Genomic DNA, 17999 nt, shown 5'->3' on the forward strand with positions numbered 1-17999 from the left:
AAATGAAAATAACACATATGATAAATTTCGTTCGTCCGAAAAGCTTTTCTAGATTTACTATCAAAAGTAATTTAAAATTTTAAAGGAACAGTAGAAATATAAGCTTATTCAACAAAAAAGAAACATTGTTTCCTGACAAGTGTTGTTTACAACTATAAACTTTATCAATCAAATTTGATTGTTACAAGTAATTTTAACAAGTATGACTTATGATGTATTATTAGTTTAATGTGGGATGCATCACGTGGTGGTACCTGTTGATCATTTAATAACTATGAAGAAAAACTTAAAATTAGGTCGATAAAAGTTTGAGATTCAAATGGCTCAAGATTTGCTGCATTTGTGGAATTATTTCCATTATGATGAGATTGGATCAGACAATATGGCATTGTAATATTCTCAATCATGAGATATCCACACTATCTGCAGTACGGGCACATATATCTTCAAACGTAAATAACAGTATTGATACCATTCACCAACTTGTTCCAAGAGATAATCTACATATTGAATCAAAGATAAAAAGCTAAAGTTGTAATTGGTTCCATTTCAAAAATTGTATTTGGAACTGCCACAGTTAAAGATGTCAATCGCCTTGCACGCCATATGAACACTTTTATCACGAAACAGGTATACATTAGCCAAATCCATGGCTGATCATGATGAGATGCTGTAATCCTATATGTTTACGGCAGATCAACGGTTTGGAAACATTGCTTCAGAAATAGAATGATAATCTCGGGAAGGATATATGTTATATGGTAACTTTTTGCATCACTTCGTCTTAACTAACTTATACAATTTACAAATAAATTGATGGACAAAGGATAAATTTAATAATTTAATGACGAATTGATTAAAGAAATAAACATCTCGATTTTATTAACATGCACAGATGTGTGTATGTAAAGCCTTTTGTGTTGTAAATAACTATTAAGTGTCAATGGATTTTCACAAAGACGGATTTGTTTTTTTTTTAAATAATGCCTTTGACAAATTAAAGAACGTCACAGCTGAACATAGTTCTTAAGCTTTTCTTACGTAACAATGATTATTTCGATCTATGTGAAATCAAGTAATAAACCTGTATTGTACCTCACCTGGAAACAAAGTCACATGACTTTGGTATGTTTTGTCGCTTTTGTAGTCACTTGCAAAGTAACCTTCAATTAATAAACTTCATTTTTGTTATTGCCTGTCTATTTCTTGGTGAGTACACATATTTTAATATTTCATTAAAGAGAAATTAGATACGAATAAAACAAAAAAGCTTAACATATGATTTTTATTTCTTCAAACATTTATCAAGCGGATTATAGAAAAAATATTCTGCTATATGCAGTCAATTTGGTTCAATTTTGTCAAAATTATCTTAAAAAACATCGATTATATATTATTGGCTTGCAGGTCAATAATTCAACACATTTAAATCCGTATTCATGGAACCTTTTAATTTGACCTTTAGAACGTGCGCATGCGTCCATTATGTGGTTTATTCATTAAAAAGAAAAACATGTCAACATTGAAAAGTAGAATAAGGGAGCCACCATGAATAACCATTGACTGATCCGGTCTACACAAATCATTCTTATACACGTAAAACTATAATTTACATCTATTTTTAACCTACAACAATAAATTAAGCAGACCTAGAAAAATCCGATTACACTGCTCGCTATTTATTCTCGTTTTATATTCATATTCAGGAAAACTTTATATCGGGTGATATGACCGTTGGCAGTTTTCGGAGGGCATCTCGATTGATAATAAGGTGGCGTCTGGTTTAAAATACACCAGAAATGTTGATTCCTTAGTGAAAGCCCATGAATTTTTAATTGTTTCTTTTGGACTTTTTGTAAATACTATATTAGAGTTTTTTGTCATATTGGTGGACAGGAATTTTACCTCTGATTCCCGTTTCAGAAACTTTGGTAAATATTTTCATCTCTGAATTTTATAGATATAGAAGATGTGGTATGAGTGCCAATGAGACAACTCTCCATCCAAGTTACAATTTATAAAAGTAAACCATTATAGTTGTTATGTCCTCTATCATTATACTATAAGTAGCGCGGCATTGTCACATACTCTAAGTGACATTAATGGTTTAAATAATCAAAAGATTCTGCAAGTAACAAAGTATATTTCCCTTTTTATGCTTTTATCTTGCTTTTTAAATGTTCAATAAATACGTTTGAGTGAATAATTTCAGTTAACATAAAACGAAGTGTTCATTGAGGGAATGTTAATATTCAATGTGTGTTTATGCGTGTAAAATGGCAAATTTATTAGTCTAAGTCTAGCAAGGATATTTTTTCATTTTATCCGTGTTCCTTTATAAATACAATTATCGGTGAAATACATTATAATGGTTATTAGTCTAGTCAAATATAAAATTACATCCCATATTAAAACAGCAATCTCAAAGTAATGATGTAACAAACCAAGTTACATGGGCGCAGCCATTTGTGAAGGAAACATTGACTGTCCATGGCGTTCAAACACTAAATCCCTGGAATGTGTTTTAATTGATTTAAGTCTCTGATGCATGATTTTGTATTGTTAATTGTTTTTGGCCTTTAACTAGCTTTCAGTAACTGCGGGTACTCTCGAATCGTACTTTCGTGTTAATTTGACCTGTTGACACAATTTGTAATGCATTTCAGTAATTCTATGTTTACTTGTTATGTGTTATATCTCGTTTCACTATTTTACTATGTACCACCTTTGCTAAGTATTTAGTATGACGATACATTTTCACTTCTGTACTCGTACTCTGAACAACAAATTTATTAATTTAAAAAAAAAATGTTTACTTCCGTACTCCTAACAAAAGTATTATCACATTTAAATTTACCTGTGTACGTTGTTTTATTTAACGCCATTTTGTCGCAGGTTAGAGTTGTCTTTTTGACACTCTTGCTACATCTTTTTTATAACTACCTGTAACGTTTATGTTATATAGGCACATTCGTTTTCATACTGTATTTATATTGTGTCATAGGTCAAACTTATTCGTTCAGTGTATGTTTACTTGTTTTTTGTTTAAATGTCTTTTTGATCGAGTTAAACTATTTCAATTGATATTCTATAGTGTGTCTATTTTTATGTTGTAATGTTACACTACTCAGGTAAGGGTGAATGTTGGCTTCTGTTGAAACGTTTAAACCCGCTGCATTTTTATGCACCTGTCCTAAGTCAGGAGCCTGTTGTTCAGTGTTTGTCTTTTGTTGGTGTGGTTCATAGGTGTTTCTCGTTTCTCGTTTTTTATATAGATTATACCGTTGGTTTTCCTGTTTGAATTGTTTTACACTAGTCATTTTGGGCCTGTATAGCTTGCTGTTCAGTGTAAGCCAAGGCTCCGTGTTGAAGGCCGTACTTTGACCTATAATTGGTAACTTTTTATACATTGTGACTTGGATGAAGAGTTGTCTCATTGGCACTCATGCCACATCTTCTTATTTATATGAAATGGAGATAAAATCGCTGGCTATATATGATTGGTTGTTATATCATTTATATATCTAACTGCTGCAAAGCATTCGGAGTAATGTTTCGTCTTAGTACACATTTTTATTTTGACCATAATTCAGTTATATTTTCTGCGGAATCGCTAGGCATGGTAAATACTAACCAAAATTCACCAAGAAAAGCCAAGGGACCTATATAATGTAAACAAACGTGCAAGGGTAGGTAAATTAAAGTTACTGATTCTTAATTTTAAGAAAACATTTAATACAACAAATTATTTAACAACTATTAAGGATAATTTTAATTAACAAATGGGAACGCATGGAAAATATAAATATCATGGCTCTATCAATTCACTTATTTGTCACGTGAGCACTTGCTCTGTTTTGATTGGATATCAATGTCAAGATCCGGTAAACATCGGAAACAAATTCGAAAGTTAACTACCTTACGATTAATAATCAACATATGGAATTTTATTTGTCAACAGTACGTTACGTAATAAATACAAAAAACAACGTGCATACGGGACTTGGTTTAGTATATACAGTCGACTCTCGTTATCTCGAAGTCAGCCGGACCAGAGAAATATTTCGGGATACCCGTAGTTCGACTCAAACGAAAACCGGAAGTTTGACAGACCAAGGGACACAACCCTTGCTTACCTTGGTAAAGCTAAAATAAATCCGGATGAATATGGGAAGGGGATCTATATTCTGGTCTCATATCGATGGATTTGTATGTTATGGTCTTTCATTATTATAATAACATTGTTTTCACTTATTTAATTATTTCTTTGAACAGTTACTTTTTTTTCCTGTTGTTTTTATTCGAGAGAGTAATTTCCAATCGATCTTAGCGTTCTTTATTAAAGTCATTTAAATTTGACAAAATTGTTTATTCTCGGATACAAGAGATTTTAGAAATTTAGATTTATTTTTATTTTCTTTTATCTCAATCTTTCTTTTAAAGAAAAAATACAAAAAGATAAAAGACGCCGATTGAGAAGTTTTTATGTGATCACCAACGGAAGTCTTAATCCCCACTTTATACACATCCAAGCTCATCAGTGTAAATCACGATTAATCTAATTTTTTTTTTTGTAAACATTTTAAATAATTTTTCATAAACTTCAACAATGTATCACTAATTATTTATCGTGGTGATAAAAGATAATCTTAGGTAAACACTCGTGGAAATAGAATGTCATAAATCAATACCTTGGTCAGTGACCGGAAATTTAATTACACGTGTATTGTCAGATTAACTCTTCAATCCATTTAAATCCCGGAGGTCATGTTTTGACATATGTGTATTTGTTTGAGATAAATAATGAATTTTGAATGCTTTTGTTAACCTTGGGACCGTAAATTTAGTTCGACTCAACCGAAATTTCGACTCATCCAATTTGGACTCATCAGGAGTCGAAATACATATATATATATATGGAACAAAGTTCGGGACCACGAAAAAACTTCGACTCATCCGAAATTTCGAGTCAACCGAGTTCGAGACAACGAGAGTTAACTGTATAAATGCATTGTTTTCAGTCCATAGAAAATATTTCCAAAATGTGGATATTCATAGATAAAAGATAGTTTTTTAAACGAGAGGGTGTTTCTGAGCTACAATTTCATCGAAAGTCGATAGCCTTGAGATGAGATGTCATCGAAAGTCGATACCCTTAAAATGATATGTACCCGAAAAACATCGTCTTATGATTTTTATCGCTGTTTTCCTAGGCGACTTCTTTAATGTAGGCTCACGACGTCATACATTCTCTCTATACATGACTGAGAAAAACCCATATAACTCGAGTCGCTTGAGAAGTAAAATTATCACAATTCTTCTTTGAAATAGCGATTACTATTGTTATTAATTTAAAAACATGGGGATTGTTTGTTTTTTTTTTTTATCATTTTTAAGATTTAATACGTTTTCTCATAAGTTATTGGTGACACACGATACGTACGACATAACAGCTTATTTAAGACTAAATGAATTTATATTGACGGTGAGATCAGCAATCGTTGAAGCGTCACATATTGATGGAAACTTTTTAATCTCAATTGTAAGATATACATATTTTGTTTAAGACGAATTATATATATATTATGGTGTAAGACCCGTTCAACCACGTGTTATCCGATTGAGAATGCCATAAAGTTGTCACATGTTTAGACGTGTATATATATAAGTTGTTTTCAATTAGACTTGTTTATATTTTTTCGTTTGGGCTTGTATTATATTTGCCTTCGGGTTTATATGATCCGTTCATCCTATTTTGACTCTTTCAAAATTCAAGAGTCTATCCTAAATTGAGGTAAATTATATGGCCTTCCAAATACCGTTTCGATTCCTAACATCACTGAAGAGACATTAATTGTCGAAATCCGGATATGGTGTATAAATTTTTGCACCTCATGTTTGCGGTATACCATCTTTTCCATAAGTTTATTGTTTTCTGTTTGGTAATAAATTGATAATAAGATCTATTTTGTTACATCTTGTGATCCGTTTATTCGGAAATCGCCAATGGAAGTCAGCAGGGTTTAAGAACATCAGTTGTTCGACCTGCTAGTTAAATGCGTTTTGTTAAAATATACTTTTTCACTCAATTTGGTCTTTTGGAAAATGTTGTTTGTGCTGTATTTAGACCCCTCTACCAAGAAATTTGTTTTGCATGCACACGTATAAAAATTGCGGTTTTTATCCAACGCAATCATAGGTTTGAACGTTGTTTTCAATTTAGACTTGTTTATATTTTTTCGTTTGGGCTTGTATTATATCTGCCTTCGGGTTTATATGATCCGTTCATCCTATTTTGACTCTTTCAAATTTCATGAGTCTATCCTAAATTGAGGTAAATTATATGGCCTTCCAAATACCGTTTCGATTCTAACTCACTGAAGAGACATTAATTGTCGAAATCCGGATATGGTGTACAAATGTTTGCACCTCATGTTTGCGGTATACCATCTTTTCCGTTAGTTTATTGTTTTCTGTTTGGTAATAAATTGATAATAAGATCTATTTTGTTACATCTTGTGATCCGTTTATTTGGCAATCGCCAATGGCAGTCAGCTGGGTTTTAGAACATCAGTTGTTCGACCTGCTAGTCAAATGCGTTTTGTTAAATTATACTTTTTTACTCAATTTGGTCTTTTGGAAAATGTTGTTTGTGCTGTATTTAGACCCCTCTACCAAGAAATTTGTTTTGCATGCACACGTATAAAAATTGCGGTTTTAATCCAACGCAATCATAGGTTTGAACGTTGTTTTCAATTTAGACTTGTTTATATTTTTTCGTTTGGGCTTGTATTATATTTGCCTTCGGGTTTATATGATCCGTTCATCCTATTTTGACTCTTTCAAAATTCAAAAGTCTATCCTAAATTGAGGTAAATTATATGGCCTTCCAAATACCGTTTAGATTCCTAACATCACTGAAGAGACATTAATTGTTGAAATCCGGATATGGTGTACAAATTTTTGCACCTCATGTTTGAGGTATACCATTTTTCCGTAAGTTTATTGTTTTTTGTTTGGTAATAAATTGATAATAAGATCTATTTTGTTACATCTTGTGATCTGTTTATTTGGCAATCGCCAATGGCAGTCAGCAGGGTTTAAGAACATCAGTTGTTCGACCTGCTAGTCAAATGCGTTTTGTTAAAATATACTTTTTCACTCAATTTGGTCTTTTGGAAAATGTTGTTTGTGCTGTATTTAGACCCATCTACCAAGAAATTTGTTTTGCATGCACACGTATAAACATTGCGGTTTTCATCCAACGCAATCATAGGTTTGAACGTTGTTTTCAATTTAGATTTTTTATATTTTTTCGTTTGGGCTTGTATTATATTTGCCTTCGGGTTTATATGATCCGTTCATCCTATTTTGACTCTTTCAAAATTCAAGAGTCTATCCTAAATTGAGGTAAATTATATGGCTTTCCAAATACCGTTTCGATTCCTAACATCACTTAAGAGACATTAATTGTCGAAATCCGGATATGGTGTACAAATTTTTGCACCTCATGTTTGCGGTATACCATCTTTTCCGTAAGTTTATTGTTTTCTGTTTGTAATAAATTGATAATAAGATCTCTTCTGTTATATCTTATGATCCGTTTATTTGGCAATCGCCAATGGCAGTCAGCAGGGTTTAAGAACATCAGTTGTTCGACCTGCTAGTCAAATGCGTTTTGTTAAAATATACTTTTTCACTCAATTTGGTCTTTTGGAAAATGTTGTTTGTGCTGTATTTAGACCCCTCTACCAAGAAATTTGTTTTGCATGCACACGTATAAAAATTGCGGTTTTTATCTAACGCAATCATAGGTTTGAACGTTATTTTCAATTTAGACTTGTGTATATATATATATAGATCATATAAACCCGAAGGCAAATATAATACAAGCCCAAACGAAAAAATATAAACTAGTGATGTTAGGAATCGAAACGGTATTTGGAAGGTCAAATAATTTACCTCAATTTAGGATAGACTCTTGAATTTTGAAAGAGTCAAAATAGGATGAACGGATCATATAAACGCAAAGCAAATATGATACAAGCCCAAACGAAAAAATATAAACAAGTCTAAATTGAAAACAATGTTCAAACCTGCTGATGTAAGATATTAGTTATCCGAAATATTTAACATTTGTTCATAATTTTACATTTGTTTTGGTGATGTTGTACCCTTTTAGACTTGCTTATTATATATATATATCTATCATAGGTTTGAACGTTGTTTTCAATTTAGACTTGTCTATATATATATATATATATATTGATATATATATTGTTAAAATATACTTTTTTATTTTTTTGGTCTTTTGGAAAATGTTGTTTGTGCTGTATTTGGACTCCTCTACCAAGAAATTTGTTTTGCATGCACACGTATAAAAATTGCGGTTTTTATCCAACGCAATCATAGGTTTGAACGTTATTTTCAATTTAGACTTGTTTGTATTTTTTCGTTTGGGCTTGTATTATATTTGCCTTCAGGTTTATATAATCTATATATATATATATACAAGTCTAAATTGAAAACAACGTTCAAACCTATGATTGCGTTGGATGAAAAAACCGCAATTTTTATACGTGTGCATGCAAAACAAATTTCTTGGTAGAGGGGTCTAAATACAGCACAAACAACATTTTTCAAAAGACCAAATTGAGTGAAAAGGTATGTTATAACAAAACGCATTTGACTAGCAGGTCGAACAACTGATGTTCTTAAACCCTGCTGACTGCCATTGGCGATTGCCAAATAAACGGATCACAAGATGTAACAAAATAGATCTTATTATCAATTTATTACCAAACAGAAAACAATAAACTTACGGAAAAGATGGTATACCGCAAACATGACAAGTCTAAATTGAAAACAACATTCAAACCTATGATAGATATATAATATATAATAAGCAAGTCTAAAAGGGTACAACATCACCAAAACAAATGTAAAATTATGAACAAATGTTAAATATTTCGGATAACTAATATCTTACATCAGCAAAATGTCAAATAATTCTTATCTTGACATGTGGTAGTCAAACTGAAATAATAATCTTGATCGTAATACAAATTACCACGAATCAATATGCTAGTAAATTTTTTCAATATTGATGTTTGGGAGGAGGAATAAATTCCTTAAAACTGTAAGAGTCTTGTACTGAAGCCTGAGTTACAGGAAACAAGTGATGGTAGGGACTTATTCTATGTTTTATATATAAGTACGTCTGAACCAGTGACAACTCTACGACAGAATCCCGGCCAGGGAAGTACAAAAATTTTGCTTCCGCAAATTTACAGATCTAACATTGTTGGGCTGTTATTTAGACGAATTATATATATATATAGATATACATATACATATATATAGTAAATAGATAATTAAATGGACGTTGTCTCCTTTCATATTGGCAAACTACAAAAAAGAAAACTAGATAACTAATTATTTACAAAAATTAAAGCATCCAATTAAATGAATCCTGTGATACAGAGATCGAAAATTTGTCTGTGGTTGGTCCTGGGATACAGAGATCCGTAAATTTGTCTGTGGTTGGTCCTGGGATACAGATACCCACATTATCAAATGTTTTGGATGCTAAATGAAATATGACGCAAAATTACACATATTTGAAGGAAACGCAGAGAAATGAGCCAAATCATGCAATTGACCAAGGCAGTCACAAATGACTGTCGCGGCGGGTGATTGGCACATTTTGCTGCGTTTTCTTTAAATATGTGTCATTTTGCGTCATATTTCATTTAGCATCCAAAACATTTGATATTGTTGGTCTCTGTATCTAACATATGATTTTCTATTTGAATAATGTTAATTTCCGTATTTGATAAAACAAAGAACAATAACTATTGGTCTCAAATTGAAGATGTAATCAGCATTCAGTTAGTTGACCGGCGTCGATATTGTCGGTATGTTTTTTTTTTCTCTTTTTTTATCTGTGAATACTATGTTGTCTGTCTGGATATGGAGTATTATTACAATGACTGTGCCGACATTACACAAAGGTTTTTGATTGGAATTAACAAACAATTTAGAGAATTAATTTCAGAAGTGGGCATATATTTATAGCATTTGCTGAATGTTTACAATACGAATTTATACTTTGTTTTTGCGGAGTGGGGGGTTGGGGGGGAGGGGAAGGAGGGTATCGTGCAACGCGACCAAAAAGAAGGGTGCGTGTGTAAACATCAATCGTTTAATTTTTAGTGTTGATAACTTTTGTCTTTATCTCGAACACATTAGATTGCTTCTGAATATAGAAAACAACATATATATGAGTAGCATTAATTTATACATGTAAAGAAAGTACGTAAAAAGCGGCGAAAAATATGCATTTTGTAATTTTAATAGCTTGGTTAATTAACTATCTATTATTTCCGTTTTAAAATAAACCGTTCTTTTGAAGCCTAACATAATGAGGCAAATTGATTTCTACTGAAAAAAAAAAAAAAAACAAAAAAAAAAAAAAAACAAATCCAACGGCCTTTTTATATTTTCTAATCATTAACACACAGATAACTAACGCAATACCATGTCAATATTAGGCTACATCCTGTGGAGCGATTATCGAGAATCGAAATTTAAAGTAAAACATGCACATTTTTCGTCTATTTATTTCCATTATGTTAATTTTATTATATACATTTATAGTCTTTTTCACAAAAAAATAAAATAAATTCTTTATATTTCGTTTCTTTCAATATCCATACGCATTATATTGCATGACGTTTCTTAAGTTTTTTAGTATTTTTATTAGTTCAAGTATGCAACCTTAATAATTTTTATCTGTAAAATGATTTTGTTGACAGAATGTAAAATATTAAAAAATTCGTTCTTGTCCTATGCCACCAAGCTAGATGTAATCGTCATATGTATAATGGAAGACGATAAACACTTTATTATTGTATATTCCATCTGCTGTTACTTTTCACCTAGACACAGATTTACAAAGTAGTCGTAGTACATTTATGTAATAAATACGAATATAAAATTATCGATATTGTTACTTCAGTATAATATTTACTATATATGTGAACCGCCATGACATTTCCAGGCTTATGGCGGTAAACTTTATAATGGGGAAACGTCGATTTAAAAATCGGACACCTGTTATTGAATGTCAAACTAATCATGCGAAAAAATAAAATTTCATTTTTTCTTGACTTGAGGAAATTTGAATCTTATATTTAGATATACAGGACAAGTAGTTTTTTACGTCAAATTAATAATTTAGGTAAAAATCCCGTTTAGAATCGCGTTCTTAATTCACAATATTTATCTTTTAGATTTCATTGCATTGCTCTGAATTAAAATTAATTCTCAAAGGGGCCTGAAAAAAAACTTTAGATCATTATAGGCATTTCAAAGTGCAATGTTTATATTTTTCTCTGATTTATTACCAATACAGTTTGCAGCATGAACACCAAGTTTTCGGAGTAAATCTCATTGTTCACATTGTAAGGGAAAATATTTTGGTATTCATTTGTTTAGCATTAATGTAGTTCTCCTTAAGAGAAAGAAAAATGCTCGAGTCATTATTATTTACATTGCAGATTCCGGTACATTGTTGTTATTGCAACCAAATGATTGATAAAGACGATAGATATGAAATATTCTTTAGTTGTTTTGTCCAAAATAAAAAGCAAAAAACAACGAAAAAACAATATGGCAAGTTTCAGAGATAACTATTATAATAGATGAACATACATGTGAACAATTGAAAAAAAAAATGTTTTAATAAAATCTAAAGTAACAAAAATGACCATAATTCTGTTATTTTGCAGAATCTAGCAAAATAACTTTTCAGAGTGTTTTGAAATATATGTATACTTCATAAAAATGCAAATTAATCATTTTGACCCTGGTACCTCCATATGACTGAAATATCATGGCTGGTCACATATATGCACTGGCTTGTTTTGAAAAGATATTTTTATCTGTCAACAAGTATACATTTGTTCATTTAAGATTTATTTTTCATTTCTAATCAAATTGTACCAATAAATTCTTTTTAATTGATTTTTGTTTTTCTTTGAAACTTATGTTGCAAGTTATTCAAATTTAAAAGAAAAAAGAAAATCTGTACTGATCACGTCTCTTTTTGCATACATAAAAAAAAAAGAAAAATGTTTCTCCAAATGTTAAACTATTTATCTAAAGAATCTCTGAACATATTTTCTGAAACAGTATTCCGATCTGAGTTTCATTTCGTAGCAACAGAGACATGTACACCATATATGTATATAAAATATTTTTGATAGTACATGTAGGTTGCTGCCAAGGTTTTCCTCAATCTTAAAGTTTCGAAAAATGTACAAAATCATCGTATTTTAAACAATCTTCAAAATGTACTGACTTTAAAGCCTTTATAAGGAGATTGTTTTACCTAGCATTAAGACTTTTGAAAAAATACCAATTTAAGAACCTAACTGGAGAAGAGTATATTTTATAAAGTTGCGATTCAAGGCCGTTTTATGCCAAAATTGAACCTTTTACTTGAAACACACATTTGCTCAAAGTGTGAATAGCAAGAAGAGGTTTCGTCTTTCCTATAATTTTCGAAGTACAATTAAATTTGAAGTAGCGGCTATTTAAGGCCACGTCGCTTTTCTATCCTTTTTAAATAAAGAAATACAATTGGAGGAGCACGTAAACAAAAAACGAAAACCATGAAATGGTCGATATGCGAAATCAGACAAAAACCAAACAACTCAGTAAAAACAAAAGAGAACAAAATAAATTAATCAATATTTTACATTCGTCAGCAATAAAAATGATGTCATTACACCAAGCATGCCATGTAAAGAAAATGAACGCCTTTAGTTGAAATAAGTTGTGAATAAAGTAAATATCTGTTTTCAATACAAAATTCCTAAAGCGGAAACATACAGTATCCAGGTAGAGGTACCTTACTGCATTAAACCGTTTTTCGTAAGAAACTTCAAAAATGAAGCTTGGAAGTATTTCTAAGATATTTTTTTTCTCTGTTTTCGTGGGTTTCTTTCGTTCATGCATATTAAACAGAATTTTTAAATGGTGTTAGCGGACCCGACCATTGTAAAACCATTTTTTTGTGTCAAGAAAAGACGTAAAAAAAGTGTTTCTTTCAGCTGTTGAAAGTAAATTTTGATAAAGTATATAAAAACAAAACTAATGTCTTAGAATATTCCTAGTTCTAGTTTTTTTTAGGAAATAATAACTTGTTAATTCATTATTCTTCAACAAATTTGTTCCTAGAAAAAAAAAAAACATGCTCCACAAACACAAAAAGAATAGTTGGTGCTTTATAGTTATTTTTTCCTGTGCTATGTATATGATGTTGAGTAATCAATCTACTCTGGAGTATAGCTGTCGGTAATATGAATAAAGGGCTTTGGGGTATAAAACAATTCAATAGCACACCCAACACAAAAAAAAAAGCTACCTGACATCTAGAATTAAGACTACTTATCTTCTCCCCTAAACGTTTTCAGATAAGGCTAAACCGTCTCCATTTTAGGAACACCCAATCGTGTCCACCGTTAATAAATAGTGATTCGTAATGACATATGATGCTTAAATACAAATCAAATTGATATCATAACAGGAACCTTAATTTTGTTTTGTTGCTGTAAAAATGGGACAGTAACTCTTTAAAAGCCCAAACACCACTTCCTTCAGAAGCAGACCGTGCGATGCTCTCATATATTATTTAGATAATTAGGCATTACCGGGATATATAAGTACAACAGAATTAACTTACTAAACGATGAATTAACTGTACAAAACTATTTAATTGCAACTCTTATGTTCGCTCTAAATATGCATGACATATATTTGCCATTGGACATTAAGCAATAAACAATCAAGAGTTAATTTATGTCTTACAAATTAATTTGTAATCATGCTAAATATTAACAACTGGCGCGTTGAACAAACTACAGTTTAAAATTTAAAACAATAATAATTATATTAATAAAAAAAAATACACTGCAAGTAAAAACAAATTGTATTGTGCCATTATTTTTGTTATCTGGTGTATGTTTATTTGAAAGCAGAAGTTATTAATTTCATCTTTCACTTTTTTTAGTGTACCATATCTTTGACATTTGTCTATACGCATCAATGCACCCTTTTCTCGAGATGTTTTTCGATTTTTTGTTTGTTTAGAATCCTGCAACGAAAACCCGACATCTTCAATTGTGTCACCTATCATTGAATTGCCGTAAACGTTATGGACGTCACTGAGGACATATAATCGCTAGAAGTTTTAGACGTTCTGGCGTTTTAAAGTGGACAATGGCGAATAACAATTATGTTTGACGGATGTACAATCGGGCACGTTAAGGCGAAATAGACACGTTTGGGGGTATCGAACACGTCTGGGGAAAGGCCACGTTTGGGAGTGTTACATATGTACCATTTATGTTTTTGTTTATTTTCAATAGGTTTTTTTTTAAATATTATATCGTATTTCTGGTAATGATTTTCATTGTACTGTATGTCATATGTTTTGATTCCAAATATGCCTCTATTCTGAAAGATTTTGTTTTATAGATTAATGTTCTTTCAGGTACTTTTAGTATTTCCACCGATCGATATTAAAACTGGTTCATTGAGATTTGTAAAATCAAGTCTTTGTAAAAATGTCAAGAGAAAGGAATCTTGACATTGGTTGTTGTATTTCTAATTGTATCTTATAATTTGTGTAAATTTTAGAATTTGGTACAAAACTTTACAAATGTCTGAATTTATTCACAAATTTTGTTTATTTTTGTGACCGTATGCTGAATTCAATATATTTATTAGTGTTGTTTCGCTGCTTTCTAATTGAAAAATACCTCACTTCTCCTGGTTTATATCATTTTAAGATAATAAATAGTTATACCCTTTACGATTTTAAAGTAGTGGAAAATTGTATTTAAATGGTATTTTTTATTACTAGTTTTAGTAGTGTTCATTTATTGCCTACGTCTGGTTTCGATAGCACTTATTTTTAAACATTAATTCTTTTTTTGGTTTTGAATATGTTTATTTTTTAATTTAACCAAATTTTTAATATTTGACTTCCCATTATAAAATTTAGTTCGGTTATGTTTAGTATCCTCGACTAATTGTTTCTGAAAGGGAAACAATATCATTCTAGGTACCTTACTCCCTTCTGATATTGTTTCGAAATTGAAGGTTTGTGTATGTTCTCTTAAAAAAATGTAACGCATAGTTCATATAATTGTTTAATTTCAATTCCTAGAAAATTAAAAAAAAAAAAAGTTGAATATGATTTTTTCATACTTTTGCATAATACTTTTGCATCATACTTCTGCGTACATTTTTATAACCAGCTACATACATACAGAAGAATAAAAAATTGACACCATTTATCATAATACTTTGTATCATACGTGTATTACCATAAAATGTCAAGAAAAACAAAGATTAATCCTGGACATGTATTTATCAGACGGAAAATCCTGAATATTCAAGGACATAATCTACTATAGATCATAATGTAAAGCTTTGCACTTTCCACCTTAACGCTGACTTTTCGAAGGTAAGTTCGGTTAAATTATTTTGTATTTAACAAAGTATTTCATCTATTATCATATAAAAGTTTTAAATACCAGGTGACTTTTATAACAAATGAAACAACATTTTAACGGGAATAATGTTGACAGCAAAACATTATGGATCTAGCATTTAATTGTGTATGATGTAAATCGAAGTAAACTACGTCATTAAGTTATATTTTTTTAATGCATGTACAATATTTTCAGGACGTATGTTTAAAATGAAACACTTATCAATTGTTGGAGCATCTTTTGTGTTACTTCTTATCTTTTCATGTGGTGAGTAAAGGCATTTTTATAAAACAAAATATTTACTCGAAAAGTCTATATTCAGTATTCTGAACATTAATTATGTGTATATTCAGATAAGATCATACCACGAAATCATGATTTAATTGAACAATTAAGATATAAGTTTTGGTCTACAACAAAATTAGACAAAGGAAAAATTAAGACGGGAAATCAAAGTCAAAGTCAAAATTGAAGGACTGACACCCCATTACAAAAAAAAAAAGAAAAAAAAAAAAAAAAAAAAAAAAAAACAGTTCACACTGATTTAAATTCTAGTTGTAATAACTGGTTAATTAGAAGAAAACCTCAGGAAAGTCCACAAAACCTGCTTTATTTGTAAAACCTGGAGTTTTACTTCAGTTCTAATGCCTTTTCAGAAATAAACTAATGCTAATGCATAGGTTTTTTCAATATATACGAGAGAGAGAGAGAGAGAGAGAGAGAGAGAGAGAGAGAGAGAGAGATAATTGCCTATTCTTTCACATGATTAAACATTAAATTAAAACAGGTTTACTCCCACGAATAACGTTTAGTTCTACCTTATATCTATAAAAAAAAATGGTCAGCATGTTCAAACTAAAAAAGAACGAGTCCTTGACATATTTCAACATTAATCGAAGTATTTGACTTTTGAATGACCTTAAACATTACTGAAACATATTATTCATGTTAATATCTGTAATCTTCCACATTTAATACAACGTTCAGTGAACAGGTTATGACTGTATCACTATAACGAAGAACAAACACGATTAAAAACATTTGACTTTTTTTCGTAAAGCCAATGATGATTGTTAAAAATATACTTTTCAGTTCTGGAAGAACATGGAGTGGAAGCACAACCCCGGCACAGTGTAAAGGTACGCGAATGTCAACGATACTGTCGACCACCATCGTCAACTTCTTTGTGCAACTATTGTTGTAGAAATACATTTCCAAGGGACGACATTGGAGAGTGCCATTTTAACGCTTGTCATTGTTGGGTTTGGTTAATCTAGATATCAGCATATATAATAACCAAGACGTGACATCAATAAAACAAAATTGTTTTTCATTTAGAATGCATTTATCAGTGAATGAGTATCATCATATAACAAGACCAGTACCAGGTCTGATCTTGCAATATAAAACAATCAGATCCTACATAACATTATAATTGCATGCAAAATCAACAATTATAAAGACAACAGCAGCAACAACAGCAGCAAACGTTAAAAACAGTGATTCTTTGAAACATCAAATTTTATAACAAACAAGGGCATTATACACTCCTCAAATGGCAAACGTCATATCCACAGAAATTAAAGAAAAGACAAAGAATAGTCCAGAATAAACAGCTACAAAAATTTTTTCACACATTTTCTGTAATGGATCACAAAGTCATGATGACACATTCAAGATAAATAATATTTGTGTCTAATTTTAGTTGAATTTTCAATTGAATTTTGATCCGAAGGTCATACAGTATGTACTTTTCAAAAACCGATGTGTAGCATAACATAACTAGGTTATCGTACTAATTTAATGTATGCAATAAATCAAATAGTGTGCCTTTATTTTTTGGTAAAGTATGTTTTAGTGTTTAGTTTATAAGGTCGTACTTCAACTGTTAACATGCTCAAAACCCCAAAATGGTCAAACATTATTTCTAAATGTTGTCGATTGAACATTTGTCTAGCCATGACATCGCGGCAACTTTTTGAGGAAATGACACGTTTTAGAGTTTTATATGTATATATTACAAAATAGTGCAAATAACGATGAAACATCGACGGACAGACTGATGGACGGGGTGCCAAACTATAGTCCCCTCAACTTTCGTCCGTAAGGTACTATTTACTAATTACTATTACTTTTTAAAAGAAGCTGAATTTGTTTTCTTTCATTATGTTCCGTAAAAATGTCTTACGGTAAAATTATAACATGACATAACATTGCCATTAGCAGGAGCTCGGATGACAGAGAGGTTTATATGGCAAGCCGTTTTACTATTTATTCGAACTTCAAGATATCTCATATAATATATAAGATATCTTGTTATTTCAATTGTCTCATTTTGTGAAATCTCTATATCGCCATGTTTGGGACCTTTGATTTTTTGGACTATTCTTTCGGCTTGTTGCTTCGGTACTCGTTTGCCGATGGTTTTTTGGT

General features: G+C 30.8%; 1 long non-coding RNA gene across 1 annotated transcript; it reads left to right on the forward strand.

Moving 5' to 3' along the window:
* The first annotated feature begins 1095 nt into the window (after window positions 1–1095).
* On the forward strand, window positions 1096–16906 carry LOC127724261 (uncharacterized). Its single transcript, XR_007992413.1, has 3 exons — window positions 1096–1209; window positions 15762–15833; window positions 16659–16906. It is a non-coding gene; the product is annotated as an uncharacterized LOC127724261 (long non-coding RNA).
* Window positions 16907–17999: the final 1093 nt, after the last annotated feature.

The sequence above is a fragment of the Mytilus californianus genome, unplaced genomic scaffold, assembly GCF_021869535.1.
Source record: "Mytilus californianus isolate M0D057914Y unplaced genomic scaffold, xbMytCali1.0.p SCAF_14, whole genome shotgun sequence".
NCBI classification, from domain to species: domain Eukaryota; kingdom Metazoa; phylum Mollusca; class Bivalvia; order Mytilida; family Mytilidae; genus Mytilus; species Mytilus californianus.